A 24,355-nucleotide genomic window follows, 5' to 3' on the forward strand; every position below is an offset into this window, starting at 1 on the left:
ATATGGAAGTGGTTTGCCATTCCCTTCTTCAGTGGATCATGTTTTGTCAGAACTCTCCACCATGACCCATCCATTTTGGGTGGCCCTATATGCATGGCTCATAGTTTCATTGAGTTAGACAAGGTTGGGTTCCATGATATCCATTTGATTAGTTTTCTGTGATTGCTGTTTTGATTCTGTCTCAGTTCAGCCACTCAGTTGTGTCTGACTCTTTGCGACCCCATGGACTGTAGTAAGTCAGGCTTCCCTGTCCATCACCAACTCTCGGAGCTTATTCAAACCCATGTCTATCAAGTTGGTGATGCCATCCAACCATCTTATCCTCTTTTGTCCCCTTCTCCTCCTGCCTTCAATGTTTCCCAGCATCAGGGTCTTTTGTATTGAGTCAGTTCTTCGCTTCAGGTTGCCAAAGTATTGGAGGTTCAGCTTTAGCATCAGTCCTTCCAAAGAATATTCAGGACTGATTTACTTCAGTATGGACTGGTTGGACCTCCTTGCAGTCCATGGGACTCTCAAGAGTCTTCTCCAACACCACAGTTAAAAATCATCAATTCTTCAGTGCTCAGCTTTCTTTATGTCCAACTCTCACATCCATACATGACTACTGGAAAATTCATTCTGTCTACCCTCTGATAAAGGATGAGGCTTATGGAATCTTCCTGACTGGGGAGACTGACTGTGGGGGAATCTGGGTCTTCTTATGATGGGCGGGGCCATGCTCAGTAAATCTTTAATCCAACTTTCTGTTGATGGGCAGGACTTTGTTTCCTCCCTGTTGTTTGACCTGAGACCAAATTATGGTGGAGGTAATGAAAATAATGGTGACCTCCCTCAAAAGGTTCCCTGTATGCATTGCCACACTTAGTGCCCCACATCCTGCAGCAGGCCACTGCCAATCCATGCCTCCTTTGTAGACTCCTGGACACTCACAGGCAAGTCTGGGTAAGTCTCTTATGGAGTCATTGACCCTCCTTTCTCCTGGGTCCTGGTGTGCACAAAGTTTTGTTTGTACCCTCCAAGAGTCTGTTTCCCCAGTCCTGTGTAAGTTCTGTAATGAAATCTTCTGGCATCCAAAGTCAAATTCTTTGGGGGTTCTCAGGTTAGAAAATCTGTTGTGGGTCCCAGAACTTTCTTAAATATGAGAATTTCTTTGGTATAATTGTTCTTCAGTTTGTGGGTTGTCTACTCAGCGGCTCTATGTGGGGTTAATGGTGACCTCCTCCAAGTGGGCTTATGCCACAGGCTGTGTGACCCAGGTAGCTGCACCCAGAGCCCCTGCCCCTGTGGCAGGTCACTGCTGACCCATACCTCTTCAGGAGATTCAAACACAGGTCTAACATACCTCTGTGGGATCTCTTGATTCTGGTGTGCACAAGCTTTTTTTTTTTTTTTTTTTTTTTTGAGCCCTCTGAGCATCTCTGGTGGGTATGGTCTTTGATTCTAAATGTGATTTCTCCCCTCCTATCATCTTTCTGGGGCTTTTCCTTTGCCCCTGGACATGGTGTATTTTTTTTGGTGGGATCCAACATTCTCCTGTCCATGGTTGCTCAGCAGCAAGTTGTAATTTTGGAGTTCTCTCAAGAGAAGATGAGCACATATCCTTTTACTCCACCATCTTGCCAGTTATCTCTAGTAGGTAGAAAATTGACCTCCCCCAAAAGCCTATGCCCTAATCCATAATCTTGGATATAGTACACAGCAAAGGAGAGTTAAGGTTGAAGATGGAATTAAGGTTTCTAATTATCTGAGTTTAAGATAAAGTGATTATACCTGATTATCCAAGTGAGCCTAATATAATCACAAAGATCATTAAATGGGGAAGGTGAGGTAAACTCCAGAAGTTGGTGATGGACAAGGAGGCCTGGCATGCTGCAGTCCACAGGGGTCACAAAGAGTCAGACACGACTGATGACTGAACTGAACTGAACTGAACTGAATTTTTAAGCCACGAAGTTTGTGGTAATTTGTTACAGCAGCAATAGGAAGCTAATACACTATTCCAGAGGTTAAAGAATAGAGTAGCTCATAGATTAAAGGAAAATGGTCATAGCACGTGGTTTATTAAATGAATTTAGGAGAAAGATGAATTGTCCTTACACAGCTAAAATAGGGTACAAGCATACTTCTTGCATCCTGGGGGCATGATATTCATATGTCCTGTCTCTCTCTCTCAACCACATCAGCCTCCCAACTGCTCCAATGGTGTAGTTAAAGAGAATTAGAGTTAAGATGTAAACAAAGGTGTCCATGGGTTAAAGGTGACCTGGGCCAGTGATGCATATTGGTAAGATACAGAGACAAGTACACTGGTAAGCAAGTAACTTGGCGAATAGCCATGGGTTTCATTGTGTTGTTGAGTAAAGAGCATGGGACCAAAATGGTGTCATCAGTGATGGGCCAAATTAAGGCTTCTTACATAATGTGCTAGTCAGTCAGTCATGACTGACTCTTTGTAGCCCCATGAACTTCTTTGCAGCCCACCAGGCTTCTCTGCCAATGGAATATTCCAATCAAGAATACTGGAATATGTTGCCACTTCCTACTCCAGGGGATCTTCCCAACCCAGGGATCAAACCCATATCTCTTGTATCTCCTACATTGGCAGGTTGATTCCTTACCACTAATGCTACCTGGAAAGCCCCTCATATCTAATAAATATTTATATTTATTTGCTGAACCCCCAAAATTTCACATCTCATATATTTTGAGGCTCAGGTGCTGCTTGTAATTCACAGAGACTCATGGATATTAACTATCTCTTGATCCCTCTATCCTTTCATGCTCTGCTGCTGCTGATAAATTGCTTCAGTCATGTCTGACTCTGTGTGACCCCATAGATGGAAGCCCAGCAGGCTCCCCTGTCCCTGGGATTCTCCAGGCAAAAACACTGGAGTGGGTTGCCATTTCCCTCTCCAATGCATGAAAGTGAAAAGTGAAAGTGAAGCCACTTAGTCATGTCCGACTCCTAGCAACCCCATGGACTGCAGCCCACCAGGCTCCTCTATCCATGGGATTCTCCAGGCAAGAGTACTAGAGTGGGGTGCCACTTATTTATACTTAACACATCTTACAAGTGTCATATAGCACCTCTGTTCTTTTCTTAGCAGAATAGCCTATGATCAAACAAAATAATAAATGCATATTTATATACCTTCATATACCTGTGAAGATGATGACTCAAATTGGGGGACATTTCAAGGTTGACTCAGTGCAATGACAGCCTGAAAATTTGTCTCAGATCTTATAAACATGGCTCCTGTCACTTCTCTGTATTTCTTAGATGGCAAGTTTATACGGAAACTATATTTTAAACAGAGACTTTTATTTCTCCAAATCTAAAATTTTACCTTTTCTTTCCACCTAAGAACCATTACTTAAGGATAGTCTTTTTCCCTTTAATTGTTGGTGTGTTTGAGCATAAAGGAATAATGTGTCTCTGATCATCTTGCCTTGTACTTTAAAGAGAACTCTGCAGCAACACAAAGGACAAGGCTCTGAAATTCAGGAGATGGGACGCTTGTCACCCTTCTGCCCCTAAATAGCTCTATGACAATAGACCATTCACTTCAACATACTGAGCTCCTGTTTTCCTCATGTGTAAGAGCAGGGAGTTAGACTTGAGAATTTCAATGACCATGTTTGATAATATAAACTAAATGCCATTACTCACTCCGAGCCTTGGATCTGCCTGAATGTCAGCAGTTTGGGTTTCAAATACTGTTTTTCCTCGCGGCCTTAAAAATAGCAAAAATAAAATTCATAACCAAAAGCCAGTCTCATAGTCACATGGAATAATTTCACATACAAGCAAGTAAGACATAAAAGAAAAAAAAAAATTTCCACCTTTTGTCTTTCCACCACTGACATATGGTTAACTTCGCCTCTTGGTTTTTAAAATCATGATTTGGATCATAGTACAAGCGGTTGGTAAAAATTCTCAACTCTAAAAAAAGAAAGTCAACAATAACAAAAAATGTTCAAGATTAGCCCCAAGCTGTGATCTTAACAAAGACCTTAAAGAGTCAGTAACAGGCTTTTTCAAATATATGAATATCACATTAACTCCTTGACAAGGACAGTTATCCCAAAGCTTTGTCCATGGCTGTGTTTATCCCTGCTGTTAGGTCATTATTATGCTTATAGCTCCTATGCTGCAGCTTAAAACCAATTTTTGTTATTCTGTACCTGAGTATTTATCCCCTAGGCTGTATAGAATTATTCAACCATTTATCTATTTAAATTAGTTTTCTAGAAATTAAAGCATCCTCTTGCTTTTCTTCTTCCTTAAGAAATAATAATTTTTCATCCTTCAACCTTTTTCTTTGCAATTTTTGTCCTCTTCTGTGAATAAGATCTCTAAAAAGAAGAAGGCCAGAATGGGACTAATGCCCCAGTGAGAATTTGGTGAGTCAGAGGACAATGAGAAAGTGCTCAAAATCCTACAGACCACATGCTCCTCTGTCTCATGCAGCAGGTGGCAGTCTGTTCTCAGGCTGGGTACACCCTGTCAGTGGGAGGTCTGAAAGTGCCTAGCAGGATCCCACTTGCTTTCTTTGCCAAACTCAGAGCTCAGACTTTGACCTAGTACTCAAAAAAAATGGAAAACACTAAATTCATTTATGCCTGAATTTAAAAATTGTCTTATGAAGAAATACAGTCTCTGGCTTCCCTATCTTCTCTGAAAGGTAGAAGACAAAAAGAAATCTGCAATGATATATACAAAACACAAAAACAAAAAAACAGGGCCATGTCCAAATTAGCTTCATTTCTGGTTATGATATATTGGGGTATAATATACCCAACTATTTATTTCAAAATAATAAAAACATTGCTATTTCTGACACTGTCATGGATCATTTTAAAACACTGTCAAAAAGAAGTGTCTAATCAGTTTTCTTTACATAAAAGAGTTTCTTTATATAAAATATTTTGTCTGTTCCTGTAGAAACTTTATACCTTTGACAAAAAAGGGCATCAATATTTGCCTCCTTCAAATGTTAGCACAAACTTGAACTCCCAACTCTTGTCTTTTAGAAGCATTTTCTAATTTGTATAATATTTCTCACCCCACCTCCACATTACCATCCAGTTTTAAGGTTTTCTCCAGTAGAAATGTAAACATGACATCAGAAACACACATACGTATGCAACCACATTGAAACATATGTCCCTGAGATTACATCTGTGTCCCGTGTGTCTCTGCAGCCATTGACACACTTGTACCAGGGTAAAGGTTTCTGATGCTTCTGATATTTCTGTCTCAGAACTGTAAAGTTAAAAATGAGCAAACACCACAAATTCACTTTGCCTTTTAAGATTTTTCTGGCGCAGGATCAAAGAGAGGAAGAAGAAAAGCCCAAGATAAGGCTTAAAACTATGGAGCTGGCACAAAAGCAGGAGAATTGAAAAGTCTGTTTGTAGTCGAAATAACTCTGACAACAACTGCTGAAGCCATAGAAACAAGGCCTCGGGTCTAGTTTGAATTTCAGGAATGAAAGAGAAGAACAGATGTTTCAGGTACTGAAAATGTATTTGGAATCTAAACTCTCCTCATCTTCCTGAGAACTGACCTTTAAAAAAAATCCACATAGCTACACACTTTATTTGAAGTGAGTAAACAAAGCCGCAGAAATGGGAGTTAGTCCATGGAGTGTGTCTGCTGGAATTACTTTTGCAATAAAGAGAAAAAGAGGGAAATTACTTGGGTTAATATATAAATCACGTACCACTTAAAGAAAAGTGTGATTTTAGGCTCTGCTGAGACAAAGATAAAAAGAAATATCATTTTTTTCTTTTCCCAAGAGAGGCTGCTTCATAAACAAAACATGAGCTTACCCAGCACTGCCCAGGCGCCAGACATCTGTCACTTCACAGATGTCCCCTCAATAACTCACCCAAACAGCACTGCTCCTCTCCAGCCCACAAGGGCAATGAGCCCACACTGATGAACCCGCCACAGTGTCTGAGGAAAGACTTTATTGCCCCAAAGACAGAACAGTAATTACAATTTACTTGAAAGCAATTTTTTTTTCCTCCTAAATGGTTTCTTCTACACATGTCCCAATGTACCCTTATGAATTTGCAATATGAGTCTCCAGAATGGCTGAATACTGGAAGCGTTGAAAATAAATCATGGTCACAGAGCATTACACTTATCCGTGTACCTAGTACATTTGTGATTTCATGAAACCTTTCCATTGTTACCGCTGGAGTTCATGGCACCATACCTTTAATATCTAAAAAGATTACCTTACTTTTTAAATCATAAAAACCTAAGCTAGTTAATTATCTACAAAACAAACAATGCCCACATTTCTGCTAGTCTTTGAGGCACTGGGCTTGATGTACTAAAACAAACTTAAGACAACATAAATAGAAAAAGCAGTACAGTTAGTAAAGTGCTTTGCTTAGCTCATTTGTAGTTATGTCAGACATTTTCATCTCATATGTTAATATAAGAAACTATGTTTCCATAGGCTGATCTCACAGTAATATCAGTTTTTGAATACTGTCATTTTTAAGTTTCTGGATGCAAGAAGAGATGCAGTTATGAGTGTAAAAGTTTGTAGCTTGATTCTCATGTACTGTAAATATTAATCAGAAGTCAGATTAAAAGAAAATTCAATATGAGGGTGTATATGGACTCAAGTACTTAAAGAAAAATGTGTATAAAGATACCCATGAGTAAAAAGATATATATATATATATATATATATATATATATAGAGAGAGAGAGAGAGAGAGAGAAATGTACTTTTATCATGTTTAATATGTGTGCTATTGTCAATTTGAGAACATAAGCAAGAGCTGTGAATTTTCTTCCTTCAGGATAAACATTTGCAGTTGTCATCCCCAGACCTCAGTACCAAGATAGAATGGGAATACATTAAATGCACTTGCCAAATCTCATCTTTTTTTAATCACCCCTAATCGCCCCGTGATTATTCGTTTTCACAAATGCAGAAGAATGAATTTCTAAACATCCAAGAAGGGGCAGAAATGGCAAGCTTTTCTAGTTCCAACCAGTGTCTAGAGTTAGACGTTTGAAATCCAAATTTAGACTCCTTTACTTTCTAACTTACATGTAGTTTTACCCAAACTCAGATTGTAAAGAATCTACCTGCAATGCAGGAGACCCAGGTTCAACCCCTGGGTTGGGAAGATCCCATGGAGGAGGGAACGGCAACCCAATCCAGTATTCTTGCCTAGAGAATTCCGCCTGGCAGGTTACAATCCATGGGGTCACAAAGAGTCAGACATGACTGAGCGACTAACACACACACAGTGAAACATTAGTTGGAAAACTAAGAGGTCTCAACATCCTTTACATGGTATTTATCGCCATCCTTTTTACAAAAGAAATTTGGCAATGTGCCCCTGACTTGCTTAGTGTTGATGTAAGAAGCAAGTTTCCACAGATCCTAGAGACAAGTCTGAAAGCTTGACTCAGGGGCAGATAAGCAGGATTTAGATGTATAATGTCTCAGACTTCAATTTATGAAGCTGCTTCATCTTGAAGTGGCTCGCTGACATTTTTTTTTTAACTTGGGCTGTTAATACCACCTATCAAATTCTCCACTCCAGGCAGAGTTTATCTTCTCCTTCTTCATGCAGATGACTTCCAGCTTCTCAGCATTTTAGGTCACTAGCTTTGAAAATGATTTCGCACAGTATTATAGGTAATTACCTCTTAACATTACCTCAGCCCCATCTTACACAGAACATGTTTAGTTATCCCTCTCCTTTGACATTATCTTAGGAATTTGGAGGGAAGATTATAGACTTAGAATCAGATACAAACATATAATAGATATATATTCATGAACATCTTGACCAAAATAAGTTTTTGAATGATCACTGAATTACAAGATCCATACTTTACACATGAATAATTAGAAATTGGGTGAGAGAGAACATTATAGCAACAAGTATTTACCATACACAAATCTTCTCTTTGTCATGGCCAATACCTACACAGATATTTTAATAAGAAATTTCTATTGGAAACCTGTAGAGGCATATTGGGAATTATTCAACTATTTCATCTTTTCAGGCCTATTAGTCTATAACCATTATTTAACATTCACACTATTGGTACACTGTGATTAACAAATAAAGAATAAAACCTGGGAAATGTATTTGAATTCAAGAATTCTGAAAATTAATTCTTAATTGATTAGCTTCTGCCACAAACTATTTCTGAAATCATTGTAAATCAATTAATTAGAGCACTTAAAACTACTTAGTAATATATTTAAATATTGATATAAATTTAAAATAGCAATATAATTACTATTAACTATTACTGTTATTTTTAATATTTTGTATCTGTAAGGTATGTGTTTGGAGGTAGTTTAAAAGACCAAACCATTAATAAGGTATTTCATACTTATATTAATAAGTATGAATAATTCCCTCACCAAACTCTCCTGGACTGTTTTATATTTACTTAGACTTCATTCTAATGGTGACTGCAGCCATGAAATTAAAAGATGCTTGCTCCTTGGAAGAAAAGCTATGACCAACCTAGACAGCATTTTAAAAAGCAGAAACATTACTTTGCCAACAAAGGTCCGTCTAGTCAAAACTATGGCTTTTCCAGTAGTTACACATGGAAGTGAGAGTTGGACTATAAAGAAAGCTGAGTGCCAAAGAATTAATGCTTTTGAACTATGATGCTGGAAGAGGCTCTTGAGAATCCCTTGGATTGCAAGATCAAACTAGTCAATCCTAAAGGAAATCAATCCTGAATATTCATTGGAAGGACTGATGATGAAGCTGAAACTCCAATACTTTGGCCATCTGATGCAAAGAACTAACTCCATAGAAAAGACCCTGATGCTGGGAAAGATTGAAGGCAGGAGGAGAAGGAGACAACAGAGAATGAAATGATTGGATGGCATCACCACCTCAATAGACATGATTCTGAGCAAGCTCTGGGAGTTGGTGATGGACAGGGAAGCCTGGCATGCTACAGTCCATGGGATCACAAAGTCTGACACAACAGCAACTTTCACATAGACTTCATTTATATCAGGAAGCTAAACTAAATCAGCAATTGCTTATGATGAAATGCATTAATCGGATCATGTCGCTTTATTCATACATAGCCTGCTTATACATCTTACAAATTCAACAACAGAAATTATTTTTAAGATAATGTCTTATTAATTTCTATATCTCCTACAATACCTAACAGGATTTTACACATATTTTGCAGACAATCTATTTTTTTAATTGAGTTAAACTCTGCAGAATATATTTATGCATTATTTCAATCAATAGTCATTCAAGGGGAAAAAACACTTAAATCATGCTTTCTGATAATGGTCCACTGAGTTATGGCTGTTTTTTCCTTCCAGAGAAAAGTTGTAGAACATCTGGGTATCGCCAGATGCTTTTGTTATAAATAGTGTTAAAGGTTTTTTGCATGTGAGCATTATGTGATTATCTCTTTGGGGAGTCTAATTTTATTGTAATCACTCTGCAGTTCATTTTAGTGAGTATTCATATTCACTATCAAAATGTGTTCTCTCTTACTAAACATCTGTTTAGTGGTTTAAATGTCCAGGCAATAGATAAATCCAGAATTTGCCAAGCTCCAAAAGCCATATTTCTTCCCTCTTATGTAGTCTATGTGGTGAGTCAGGCGCTAGAGAAGAATATTATAAATTGGGGGGTTTAACAACAAACATTCATTTCTCATAGTTCTGAAGCCTGCAAGCTCAAGATCAAGGTTCTGGCATACCCTAATATGTGAATGATCATATTCTTGTTGTAGCTTCAGAAGATGGAGAGCAGAGACAGCTGGCTACCCTGTTTCCCTCATAAGGAAACTAGTCTCATCAAAGGACACCACCTCCATGACTTAGTTACCTCCCAAAAGCCCATCTCCAAATATCATCACATTAGGGCTTCAGGATCTGAATTATAAGGGAATACATTCATTTCATAGCAGTAGATTAGGAGAATATAATTGAGCTTTTTGTCTATTTAGATGTCTCCTAGTAAAAGCAAAATATATTACAGATTTCTTCTAATGTTATCATTTTTTAAATAACCAGAAAGATTTTAGTAAACTATGACTTTAAAAAGGCATTTTGGTGGTCCAGTGGTTAAGACTCCCTGCTTTCAATGCAAGGGGGTACAAGTTTGATCCCTGGTTGATGAACTAAGATCCCACTTGCTGCAGTGCAGACAAAAAACAAAGAAAAAATAGGCATTTTTGCATCATCTGCTTAAAAGTGTCTATCATCCTAATATACCTTATTAATCTATTTATCCATTAAGTTTATTTGTTTTTTTTTTTCTGGTATTTCATGACTATTTGGTAATATCCAATCTGATCTCAATGGAAATATGAAAATATGCATAGAATCAATAAAAAGAATTATTCAACTAATACATTTGTAAAATGATGTTTAATATATCATTTTCATTTTAGAAAAATAAAGTACTATAATATTTGGAGAAATACATAAAAAAATGTAAAGTTGGCAGGATGGTTACTAAGTTATAATTCAAATAATTTATATAACTCTGCCCTATTTTTGTTAAATATCTTAAATGTATGATTTAATGAATATTGGCCATGCTATTTTTTGTGTGTTTTCTTTTGGACTGTGTGTTAATACATATGAACATAAATGTTTAATTCTTGTCCCTGAAAGTGAAAGTGGAGAGTGAAAAAGTTGGCTTAAAGCTCAACATTCAGAAAATGAAGATCATGGCATCCGGTCCCACCACTTCATGGGAAATAGATGGGGAAACAGTGGAAACGGTGTCAGACTTCATTTTTCTGGGCTCCAAAATCACTGCAAATGGTGACTGCAGCCATGAAATTAAAAGACGCTTACTCCTTGGAAGGAAAGTTATGACCAACCTAGATAGCATATTCAAAAGCAGAGACATTACTTTGCCAACAAAGGTTCGTTTAGTCAAGGCTATGGTTTTTCCAGTGGTCATGTATGGATGTGAGAGTTGGACTGTGAAGAAAGCTGAGTGCCGAAGAATTGATGCTTTTGAACTGTGGTGTTGGAGAAGACTCTTGAGAGTCCCTTGGATTGCAAGGAGATCCAACCAGTCCATTCTGAAGGAGATCAGCCCTGGAATTTCTTTGGAAGGAATGATGCTAAAGCTGAAACTCCAGTACTTTGGCCACCTCATGCAAAGAGTTGACTCATTGGAAAAGACTTTGACGCTGGGAGGGATTGGGGGCAGGAGGAGAAGGGGATGACAGAGGATGAGATGGCTGGATGGCATCACTGACTCGATGGACGTGAGTCTGAGTGAATTCCAGGAGCTGGTGATGGACAGGGAGGCCTGGTGTGTTGCGATTCATGGGGTCGCAAAGAGTCGGACACGACTGAGCGACTGATCTGATCTGATCTGATCTGATAGTAAATTACCTTAGATTTTTTGTTTGTTTTTTGTATTTTTATTATATCCCTTAGTTTCATTTCAAGTAACTGAAGACCTTGATATAACAAAATTAGTACCACCTCTCTGAATTGGAAAAAAATAAATAAATAATGGCTCAATTTTAAAGAAATTTTCTACGGAGAAACAAGAGAATAAAATAACATGACCAAATTATAAATACATAGAACACTTATTATATTGCAGGCATAATTTTAAGGACTTTACAAGCTCAGAGCTTCCCAAATGCATGCCTTCCCTGGGTCTGAGGTATTTCCGCACAGCTCTTAGGGAAGCCATGTGGGACAATTAGAAACTCCAGGATAAAACCCCCTGGACTGGACTTGCCATGATGTACCTCATTTCACATCAGTAGACTGTAAAAATAGCTGATTTCTTTTTCTTTACAAATAAAAGGAACTAAAATAAGGATGAGAAGCACTAATTAATTCATTTTATTCTCAAGGTAACCTTACAAAGTACATACTATCATTAGCACCATTTTGCAGATAGATAGCTTGAAGCTCAAGAGTATATAGGATTAAGTAAATTATTAATATTGGAAAGATAATTTATCTAAAAATGTTTTTAAAAAGGCAGAAATCTACTTCTTTGTATTCCTTTTAGTAATAGATTATTATGTCAATATCAAAACTGCTTTTAAAAGCACAGAGCAAACAGAAAACATTTAGCCTTGTGCCAATGTCTGTCAAAGTTCTGTGATATAGATGTTACATGACTAATCTTCTCAAAGGTCTAAATTTGATGATTTCCTTAGTGTCTCTTTTCTCAAGAGGCAGGTCAGGTGGTCTGGTATTCCCATTTCTTGAAGAATTTTCCACAGTTTATTGTGATCCACACAGTCAAAGGCTTTGGCATAGTCAATAAAGCAGAAATAGATGTTTTTCTGGAACTCTCTTGATTTTTGATGATCCAGCAGATGTTGGCAATTTGATCTCTGGTTCTTCTGCCTTTTCTAAAACCAGCTTGAACATCAGGAAGTTCACGGTTCACATATTGCTGAAGCCTGGCTTGGAGAATTTTGAGCATTACTTTACTAGCTTGTGAGATGAGTGCAATTGTGCAGTAGTTTGAGCGTTCTTTGGCATTGCCTTTCTTTGGGATTGGAATGAAAACTGACCTTTTCCAGTCCTGTGGCCACTGCTGAGTTTTCCAGATATGCTGGCATATTGAGTGCAGCACTTTCACAGCATCATCTTTCAGGATCTGAAATAGCTCAACTGGAATTCCATCACCTCCACTAGCTTTGTTCATAGTGATGCTCTCTAAGGCCTACTTGACTTCACATTCCAGGATGTCTGGCTCTAGGTCAGTGATCACACCACCATAATTATCTGGGTGGTGAAGATCTTTTTTGTACAGTTCTTCTGTGTATTCTTGCCACTCTTCTTACTGACTCGATGGACGTGAGTCTGGGTGAACTCCAGGAGTGGGTGATGGACAAGGAGGCCTGGCATGCTACAATTCATGAGGTCGCAAAGAGTCGGACACTGATCGACTGAACTGAACTGAACTTATTGTCTCTTTATTTATGTATTTATTTTTTAAATTTATTTATTTTAATTGGATGATAATTACTTTACAATATTGTGATGGCTTTTGCCATACATCAATATGAATAGGCTATAGGCATATTTAACAAAGCTTCCCTGTTGACTCAGATGGTAAATAATCCACTTGCAATGCAGAGACCTGGGTTCTATCCCTGGATGGGGACAATCCCCTGGAGGAGGGCATGACAACCCACTCCACTATTTACAAAGGAAGCTGGTGGGCTACAGTTCATGGAGTCACAGAGAGTTGGATGTGACTGAGCGACTAAGCACAGCACATAGGCATACATGCCTCCCCTACATCCTGACCTCCCTCCCATCTTCCCTCCCTAACTATCCTTCTGGGTTGTCACAGAGCACTGGCTTTAGGTGCCTTGCTTCATGCACCAAACTCTCACTGCACTGGTTATCTATTTTACATGTGGTAATGTATATGTTTCAACATTATTAGTGTCTCTTTAAATCCTGTGTTATTGAACTGTGGTCAGCCATAACGTAGCCATTATAGTGATTCTTCCAAGGGAATATAATTATGTATCTCAAGATCTAAAGCTGATTGTCAACAACAGTGAACTCTGTAGATGAAATAAAAATAATGAATCAAATTCGGGGAAATGGAAGGGGAATGATACTGGCTTATTATTTTTCCAAAACAAGTTTATGTGTTTTAAATATTTTTCCAAGCTAATATGTTATTGTTCTAATATTACCTGAAGAATACCCTGTTGCTTTAAAACCATCCTCCCTGATACAGCTTCATAGCCCTAAATAATCTGATTTCAAACTCCCTTCTTGTCTTAATTTGCCTCCTTATTCTTGAACTTTCATTGAATTTAAAGGTCAAATAACACAGTGAGACTTTTTAAAAATTGTCTTGTTGGGAAAGGTAAAGAGTATAGTTGTTGTTGTTTTGTTTTGTTTTTAAACCTCAATTATAAACTCCTGAAGAGCTGGGTGCACACACTTAACTTTACAGATTTTCATCATACAACCTAAAATATAACAGACATTCAGTAATTTTTGAAAACTCAATTATTTGTCTATACAACATAAGTATATTGCACAGGTCTTGTCCTGGTGACTAGGAAAATAGTAGTGATTAAGTTAGATAAAATTACTGCTCTATAGAAGTGGTAATACAGAGAAGTTGAAGATGATGAGATATTACATTCCAACATAGTATGATTTCTATGGAAAAGTACAGCTTTTAGCTATCTCAAAAACTAAGAGAAAGAGAATTCATTTGGATGGAGGAGTGAAAGGGAGAAGCATCAGGAGGAGACTTCCCAGCGGGGGAGAAAAGGTATTTTTAAGTTGTGTCATAAACGGAAGTTATCTAGGTAAAGAAACTGGGGAAGAAATAATAATAGAGAAAATGGGAACAGCAGGCAAAGAACCAGATCTTAAAGGTATCAAACATTTAGAAAAAGAAAATTCTATATGGTTGATGCATAAAAAATGGTGTCAGGGAAAGCAATGAAATATGAGCAAAAGAAAGCTTTATAAGTGATAGGTATTTGAACACTCTTCTAATTGCAATAAGAAGACTTTGTTTTAAGCAGGGTAGTGGCATAATCAGAATTTGGAAAGATTTCTAGCTATAATGTGGAAAAGTGACTGAAGTCAGGAAAAGCCATGATTACGTTCTAATGAGATAACAATTTCACACTGAACTAGAGCTAGTGGACAAGCTTGAAAGATATTTGAGCACTAGAATGAACAGATTTTGGTAACAGATTTGTTCAGAGAGGTGGGGTTAAGGCGTTCTAAAGTCGTATATAATTCCAATATTTCTGGCATAGGAAGCTGAGTGGATAGTATTGTTGTTCTCTTAAATATATACCTCAGTAGAAGCAAGTTTAGCACAGTAGATGACAAATTCACCGTTGGATGAATCGATTTGAGAGCACCAATACAAAACACAATAAAAAATGTCCAATAAGTGAAAAGATACACAGGTGTAGAGCTCAGGAAAGAGATCTAAATCAGACATTTATTTGGGAAATGTCAAGGTCCATTTTGTCTTTAAAGCCACGGCTGTCATTAGGCTCATTTAGGAAAAGTGTGATAAGAAGAGAGTCTGGTATTTAAGAAACAAAGCACTGTTGGCACCTGCGAAAATGCTGAGGAGCAGTTAGATCAACCAGCTAATGTCCAGGAAAGTATCATCATCCTAGATATCTTGAAAAAGCAGCATTTTATTAAGAAGTAAGTAACGAGTTGTGTTAAATGTTGCCAATGGTTCCAAGTTGTAAAAGCAACACATTAAATTTATCAAACAGACGCCTCTGGTGACTTCGATAAAAAATATTTCAGAGAAATGTTAGGAGATGAGAAAATAGTGTTACCATGTGTGATATCTCTTTTATGAATTTTCCTGTGAAGAAGGAAGACAAAGATCAAGATAAAAAAGAATATGGGACAGAAAGACTATCATTTTTAAGATGAAAGAGACTTGAGGACATTTAACCCTGATAGAGAGTGAGCAAGAGAGAGGAAACATTGAAGCTACAGGGAGAGGGAACATAATCAATAGATCAATACCCCTAAGAAAGCAGAATGAAATGGGATCCATAGATCAGATGAAGGGACTGGCTTGGAACAGAAGGTGGAGTAACTCTTCAACTATAAAAAGACAGAAAGTGGAAAGAATGGATACAGGAGTGGGTGAGCCTGAGGCTTTAATGGCAAGAGGCCAAGGGAATCCCATCAGACATTAATGGATGCTGGCACATAATGGAGTGAAGGAAAGAAACGGATGCTGAAAGAGTTGAATACAGGGAGAGGAAATATACAAGGGATAGAAACTGGGGATTCCCAAGATATTTAAGAACAAGAAAGTTGGAAAAATTGAGTGAGAAACAAGAGGGGCAGGCGTTTATACTCACAGAGTTGAATGATTTAATTTAGCATTTCAGAGGTGAGATTGTGTAGATTGTATAGCAAGGAGCAAGATCTATTAATAACTATCAAAGCAGAGTCTTGAAATGATGCAGGTCAATAAGCTTAGGGGAAAAGAACTGAGAATCTAGAGTTTTAGAGGGTTCATTTCATGGATAACAATGTCACTGGGATTTATCATGAGGACTGAAGTGCCAGAAAACATACCTAGAAGTTTAAGAATGAGTGTTAATATTTGTCTTAATCTATCTGATACTTTACTTAATATGATAATCTCTAGGCCCATACATGTTGCTATAAATGGTAATATTTCATTCTTTTTTATGACTGAGTAAAAATCAATTATGTATAACAGGTATATATATACATATATATAGTATATTTTTTATCCACTCATCTGTTGAGGAACACTTAGGCTTCGTCCATGTCTTGGCTATTGTAAAGAATGTTGCTGTGAACATTGGGTCCATGTATCTGTTTAAATTAGAGAAAGACAATTATCATATGATATCATTTGTGGAATCAAAATATCGATACAAATGAACTTATTTACAAAACAGAAAGAGATTCAGAGACATAGAAAACAATCTCATGGTTACTAAAGGGGGAAGGAGGGTAGAGGAATAAAATAGGAGTTCGGGATTAACAGACAATATATATATATTTTATATATAAAATAGATAAGCAGCAAGGACCAGCTGTATAGCACAGGGAACTCTATTCAATATCTTGTAATAACCTATAATGGAAAAAATCTGAAAATATACATATATAATTGAATCACTTTGCTGTATACCTGAAACTAACACAACACTGTAAAACAAATATACTTCAATAAAAAATTAATTTAAAAAGATTAAGTGCAGAAGAGAAGGTATGCTGTCTTGCAACTGGCCAAGGATCAAGGGACTAAAGATGTGCACCTAGTTTGGTTCAGTTTCCCTTAGGTACAGCAGTTTCCTGGTGAATAGAGGAGGTTCTCATTAAAGCAACGGCTGTGTCCACTTTAACTATGTTTGTAAGTCCTAACCTAATTGAACAAAATAGTTTCTGTTTCCACATGAAATAGCAGTTTCTGGTGACGGGAGAATGTCCTGGAAGGAATCAGTCACAGTCTGTTTTGATTTTGTAGTCTGAGTGTAACACACTGCCCCTCGGAAGAGATGACACAGTCTGCAAGCTCTAGGTAGAAAAGGCTGAAGCCCAGGACATCATTGCCTGGTCTTTTAATGAGAAGAGCTTCCAGAACAAAGGGGAATAATAGGGAATTCTAGCCACAGTTTTAAGAATTTTCAACTTTTACAAATTTAAATCAACCTAAATTAGTGTCTGTCTACAGGTACAATGGATTTAAAACACTTGTGTTTGAACAAACAATAAATCAAGAGACTTAACATTATTCCAAACAAAGGGAAAAGGAATCACCAACATAAAGAATGTCCTTTGTGAGTTATTCAGTATCAGGTGCAAACAGTAATCCAATGGCACATTTTAGCCACTTGGAATAAGCTCATTATTTTCTTCTCTGTCAGAGAAGAAAACAAACACAAAAAATGTGTTTTGTTTTTTGTTTGATTTTTTTTTAATTAGAGTATAGTTGCTTTACAACGTTGTGCTAATTTCTGCTTGCTGTATAGCAAAAAGAATCAGCTATATGTATACACGGATAGCCTCTTTTTTGGATTTCCTTGCCATTTAGCATTGAGTAAGGCAATGGTGACCCACTCCAGTACTCTTGCCTGGAAAAATCCCATGGGCAGAGGAGCCTGGTAGGCGGCAGTCTATGGGGTCTCCAAGAGTCGGAAACGACTGAGCGACTTCACTTTCACTTTTCATTTTCACACATTGGAGAAGAAAATGGCAACCCACTGCAGTGCTCTTGCCTGGAGAATCCCAGGGACGGGGGATCCTGATGGGCTGCCCTCTATGGGGTCGCACAGAGTCAGACACGACTGAAGCGACTTAGCAGCAGCAGCAGCAGCAGAGTTCTTTATGCTATACTGTCAGTTCTCATTAGTTACCTATTTTGTATAAAAAGTTTTAAAGTAAAATTGAAATAATTAAAAAAAATTCTTTCCTTTTCCAAAGCAAGCTAAATACCATGAATATAATTAAATTTTGTTAGCCTTTTCAAAATATTTGTCATCCTTTTCCTCTTCACTGAATGTGCTAAAATGTAGGGCAGAATACCTTCTTTGGCGTCTCAGTGGACCAATCTGGTGCAAATCTGGAGAAGACAGTTAAATTTGCTAAATGTGAAATACAGACATTTTGTGTTCTTTCCACATTATTTTTTTTCTTTTTTGCCCTTACTGGGTTTATCACATAAGAGTTTGTTAAATAGAGCATCATTTGAACATGAGTTTGCACCTACAGCTTCTTTGTAAATTTTTAAGGTATAAACATTCTGCTTCTGACTCCAACTGAACTTATCAGACACTGAGAAAGTTATCACCATATCATTATTTTGAGGTTTTAGCTCTACTGGCACGAACATTGGATTTACAAATCTGTGATTCCTTTTCCAGTCTGAAAAATGGTCTTGTGAATGATTCGTTCCATTAAAGAAACCAGTGTCATAGTTTATATATTTAAATGTATGTCTTTATAAAGAAATTGACATGAGGATTTCTTAGTGTTCTACATTAAAATATTCCTCAGTTTTTATAAACTTCAACTATGTTAGCAATATGCATTTTCAATATCCATTTGGAGAGAGTCTGGAATGAAGATCTTTATGGAACTATAAGGATTAATAAAAATAGAGTTGTTAAATACTGCCACTCTTCAGAAGGTTTTGCCAATCACAAATATGTAGAAGTGTGATAACGTCATGCTCATCTTTTGGTTATATACTTCTCACTTCAAACTAATTTTAGGAAACTCTTCTTATTTAAAAAGTCTTCACAAAGGGTACTTTCTCAAAAATTTTTTCACCCTTTGGAATACCAGAATCCTGGAGAAAATCCACTTGGCCATAATGTATATTTCAATCTCTGTACCCAAGTCACAAATCAGAAGCCTATGTGCCTGTAATTTGCAGCAAAAATGGAGGCGGTTCAATAGTTTTCCATACTTGGTGTTCTCCATACCCAAGGCCAATCTGCCAAGAGTATGAAATCATCATGACTATTTCAAAGCAAAGCAGAGCTCTAAATTCACAAGCTATAGACCCCAAATTTGCCTAACCCAGGGAAAGATGTTTTCACCTAGCCTAGATGAGACCATTCCCATTGAAAAAAAGAAGAAAAAAAAACTAGGCCTTTAAAAATATTTTCCTTTCTTCTTCTTTCTTTTTTATTTTGGCATATTCACTCATTAGCCAGTGCCCTTTCCCTCCACTGGCAACGTCATTTTGCTCAATCTTTCCTTCCCAGATAAACTTGTTAATTATATGTGACATCAGTTGTATTCAGTTCAGTCACTCAATCCTGTCTCTTTGTAACCCTATGGACTGCAGCATGCCAAGCTTTCCTGTCTGTCACCAACTCCCGGAGCTTGCTCAAACTCATGTCCATTGAGTCGCTGATGCCATCCAACCATGTCATCCTGTATCACCCCCTTCTCCTCTTGCCTTCAAACTTTCCCAGCATCAGGGTCTTTTCCAATGAGTCAGTTCTTCCCATCAGATGGCCAGAGTATTGGAGTTGCAGCTTCAGCATCAGTCCTTCCAATGAATATTCAGGATTGATTTCCTTGAAGATTTACTAGTTTGATCTCTGTGCAATCCAAGGGACTCTCAAGAGTCTTCTCCAACACCACGGTTCAAAAGAATCAGTTCTTCGGTGCTCAGCTTTCTTTATAGTCCAACTCTCATATCCATACATGACTAATGGAAACACCATAGCTTTGACTAGATGGACCTTTGTTGGCAAAGCGATGTTTCTGCCTTTTAATATGCTGTCTCGGTTGGTCATAGATTTTCTTCCAAGGAGCAAGTATCTTTTAATGTCATGGCTGCAGTCACCAACTTCAGTGATTTTGGAGCCCCCCAAAATAAAGTCTGTCTCTGTTTCCATTGTTTCCCATCTATTTGCCATGAAGTGATGGGACCAGATGCCATGATCTTAGTTTTCTGAATGTTGAGCTTCAAGTCAACTTTTTCACTCTCCTCTTTCACTTTCATCAAGAGGCTCTTTAGTTCCTCTTCACTTTCTGCCATAATGGTGGTGTCATCTGCATATTTGAGGTTGTATATTACAAGATAATGGAGAAGGCAATGGCACCCCACTCCAGTACTTTTGCCTAGAAAATCCCATGGACGGAGGAGCCTGGTAGGCAGCAGTCCATGGGGTCTCTAGAGTCAGACACAACTGAGCAACTTCACTTTCACTTTTCACTTTCATGCATTGGAGAAGGAAATGGCAACCCACTCCAGTGTTCTTGCCTGGAGAATCCCAGAGACGAGGAAGCCTGGTGGGCTGCCGTCTATGGGGTCGCACAGAGTCGGACACGACTGAAGCGACTTAGCAGCAGCAGCATTACAATATAAATTTGAATTTTTAGGTAAACTTTCCTGTCTTCAACAATTCAGGCAAAACCTCCATATTCCTCTGGTGGTCAAAAATTTACAGAGTTAATATATTTGCACTTATGTGAAATTTTGTGACTATTTTAAATATGATTAGCATAAGACAAAAGCATACAACAATAAGCATTAATACTAAATTTCTTATATTGGTTCTCTAATATTAACAAGTGAATTTTTAGACTGTAAAGCAATATTTAGGTAAGTAGCAGAGTAGTTAGTGGATGATTTTGTCCACAGTTTTTATCTTTGAGGCCAAAGATGGTGGTGGGAGTTACTGGCAGTATTTCATACTACTTTTTATTGAGTGGTTGATGCTCAGTAGAAAGTATCATTAGAATCATCATTATTAATATTAACATTTTCCCAAGCAAAACTGTATGGACAGTATGAAAAGGCAAAAAGATATGACACTGAAAGATGAATTCCTCAGATCTGTAGGTGCCCAATATGCTACTGGATAAGAGTGGAGGAAAAACTCCAGAAAGGATGAAGAGACAGCCAAAGCAAAAGCAATGACAAGTTGTGGATGTGACTGGTGATGGAAGTAAAATCCAATGCTATAAAGAACACTATTGCATAGGATCCTGGAATGTAAGGTCCGTGAATCAAGGTAAATTGGAAGTGATCAAACAGGAAATGTCAAGAGTGAACATCGACATTTTAGGAATTAGTGAACTAAAATGGACGAGAATGGGTGAATTTAACTCAGTTGACCATTATATCTACTAATGTGGGCAAGAATCCCTTAGAAGAAATTAAGTAGCCATCATATTTAACAAAAGAGTCTGAATGAAGTACTTGGGTGCAATCTCAAAAACAACAAAATGATCTCTGTTTGTTTCCAAGGCAAACCACTCAATATCACAGTTTCCAAGCCTATGTTCTGACCAGTAATGCTGAAGAAGCTGAAGTTGAATGGTTCTATGAAGACCTACAAGACCTTCAAGAACTAATGCCCAAAAAAGATGTCCTTTTCATTATAGGGGACTGGAATGCAAAAGTAGGAAATCAGGAGATACCTGGAGTAACAGGCAAATTTGGCCTTGGAGTACAAAGCAAAGCAGGTCAAAGGCTAAAGAGAGTTTTGCCAAGAGAATGCAATGGTCACAGCAAACACCCTCTTCCAACAACATGAGAGAAGAGACTTCATGCAGACATCACCAGATGGCCAATACCGAAATCAGACTTATTACATTCTTTGCAGCCAACGATGAAGAAGCCCTATACAGTCAGCAAAAACAATACTGGGAGCTGACTGTGTCTCAGATCATGAACTCCTTATTGCCAAATGCAGACTCAAATTGAAGACAGTAGGGAAAATCACTAGACCATTCAGGTATGACCTAATTATGATTATACAGTGAAAGTGACAAATAAATTCAAGGGATTAGATCTGATAGAGTGCCTGAAGATCTATGGATTGAGATTTGTGACATTGTACAGGAGGGAGTGATCAAGACGATCCCCAAGAACAAGATATGCAAAAAGGCAAAATGGTTGTCTGAGGAAGCCTTACAAATAGCTGAGAAAAGAGGAGAAGCTAAGGGCAAAGGAGAAAAGGAAATATATTCCCATTTGAATGCAGAGTTCCAAAGAATAGCAAGGAGAGATAAGAAAGCCTTCCTCAGTGATCAATGCAAAGAAATAGAGGAAAACAATAGAATGGGAAAGACTAGAGATCACTCCAAGAAAATTCAAGATACCAAGGGAATATTTCATGCAAAGACAGGCATAGTAAAGAAAAGAAATGGTATGGACCTGTCAGAAGCAGAGGATATTAAGAAGAGGTGGCCCAAATACATAGAAGAACTATATAAAAAAGATCTTCATGAACCATATAACCACAATGGTGTTATCACTCACCTAGAGCCAGACATCCTGGAATATGCAATCAAGTGGCCCTTAGGAAGCATCACTACAAACAAAGCTAGTGGTGGTGATAGAATCCCAGGTGTTAGTTTAGGGTCTCACAGGAAAGGACACTGCAGACTGATGAAGAAGGACAATTTTCTGCACACTTGCTCAAGAAGTGGGAGCTGAGTCCCTTCCTTGTTTCCCCTCTTGAGCAGCATCCCTGCCCCTGGTTCTCATGCTCTTCCCTCCTCTTGCTTTCTAGCCTTGGGTTAAGTGTGTTATAAATTCCAAGCTGGCAGCTGCACCTGGAAGAAGTAAATGAGAAAAGTGGAAGAGAAAGCCTGTTCAGCTCTCGCCTCCCACTCCCATTCTAAACAATCTTGAATTAATCTCTCCCTCTTAGCAAGAGAAGTCCGGAGGGAAGCGCAACGGAAATCCATACTGCTGGCTCAAAGGGATGCTAGGGCTGCTGCTTTTCCCTCTCTGCCCACTCTTACTTAGAATTGCTCCCAACCAAGCATAAGACTCACTGACAGGCAGTGAAAACAAAGGAAATAAAGGGTCGAGGAAGGCGAAGGCCGTGGACCATAGCTCCCAACTGAGTTTCCCAGGCCCCGCCTCTGTAGTTCTCATCCCTTTAAAATCCACAGAGCTGAATTTTGCCACTCATCATTCTGCCTTCCTGGATTCTCTGCCTCAACTCCAGAGCTCTTTCCTCTTGCCCAGGAAGCATCCTTTCAAGTAAACTGGAGCTCTTTGATGCCTTCTTATCCCCAGCAGCCAGATAAAAAGATAACCACAGTATCCCTTTTATAGTAATGAAGACAGGCAGGTGTAGTTTGAACATTCCATACTGGAACTCTGAAAGACTTACTAGCATTGAAATGTGGCTAATACGCGGTGCTTAGAAAATGTATTAGCATTTTTCTCTATAGATATGTGAGTATGTTTGTTTGTAAGTTACATAGAGATTATAACAGAATTAGACCACCTGTTCAAAATTAATTCTAAAGGGAAAAAAACATTTCAAGTTCCAAGGAACTTAAATGTAAATAAATTTTAGGACAAGTCTGCTTTTAAGATGAGAATTATCTCTCTCTATATATGTACATATACACGATATATCATGATCCTCCCTTTAGAGTTCATGACATAATACTGAATAATATAACAGCTTTAGGTTTCATGTTGTTTTGTTTTTTATAATTTAGTAAGTAATTTTTTGCAAGATATACATATCAGCTATTGAGTTCACCATAAAATATGTTGACAATTTTTTAAAGTAATCCAAATACCTCACAAAAATTCAAACATTATAAATATTCATGAAACAAAAAGTCTTTCTCTTACTCCAGAACTCTCCCTTTCCAGTCAATAGCATATAATACAGAAAACCTTCTGATCTCTCTCCACAATTGTCTTCCGGGTGTACCTTGAGAGAAAGGTCAGCAGCACAAGGCAGTAACTGGAGGGCATTTGAGTGTTTTCAAGACAGTGGGATTGAAAGAGTCCCCAGCAGGGAACAAGACTATCTAACACTGGCTAGATCCTAACCATGCCTTTCAGGGAGTTTAGTTTGCATGAACCTAAGCCTGCTACAGTCCATTTTCTTTCCAGGTGATCAAATGATCATATCAAAAGCTCAGATTTGAAATTAACTTCTTCCATACTGGCCCCAAATTCTGCTTACAGGCCAGGTATAATGCAGTCGTTTAACCCTATATGGTTTCTTTCTGTCATTGCCATCTTTGTGAGGCATCCAAGACTTCTATTCTCTGCAAATATTTTCCTGTTCCTCAAAGATGAAAGCCTTATATATTCATTCATTCAAATAATATGATTAGAATTTCTGCTATGTGCCAGGGACTGTCCTAGGCATTTGGGGTACATATGTACCCCAACAAACAAAGATCTCTGCCCCCATGGAATAGACATCCTGGTAGGAGAAGACAGGCAATAAATTGTAAACTTAATCAATAAGTACATTCTCTATTATGTTAAAAGTTGACAGACGTGCTATGGAGATTTTTTTTTTAAATATGGCAGGGTAAGAGGCTTTCAGAGTAATAAGGAAGTT

This window comes from Bubalus bubalis, chromosome 1, assembly GCF_019923935.1.
Source record: "Bubalus bubalis isolate 160015118507 breed Murrah chromosome 1, NDDB_SH_1, whole genome shotgun sequence".
Lineage (NCBI taxonomy): Eukaryota > Metazoa > Chordata > Mammalia > Artiodactyla > Bovidae > Bubalus > Bubalus bubalis.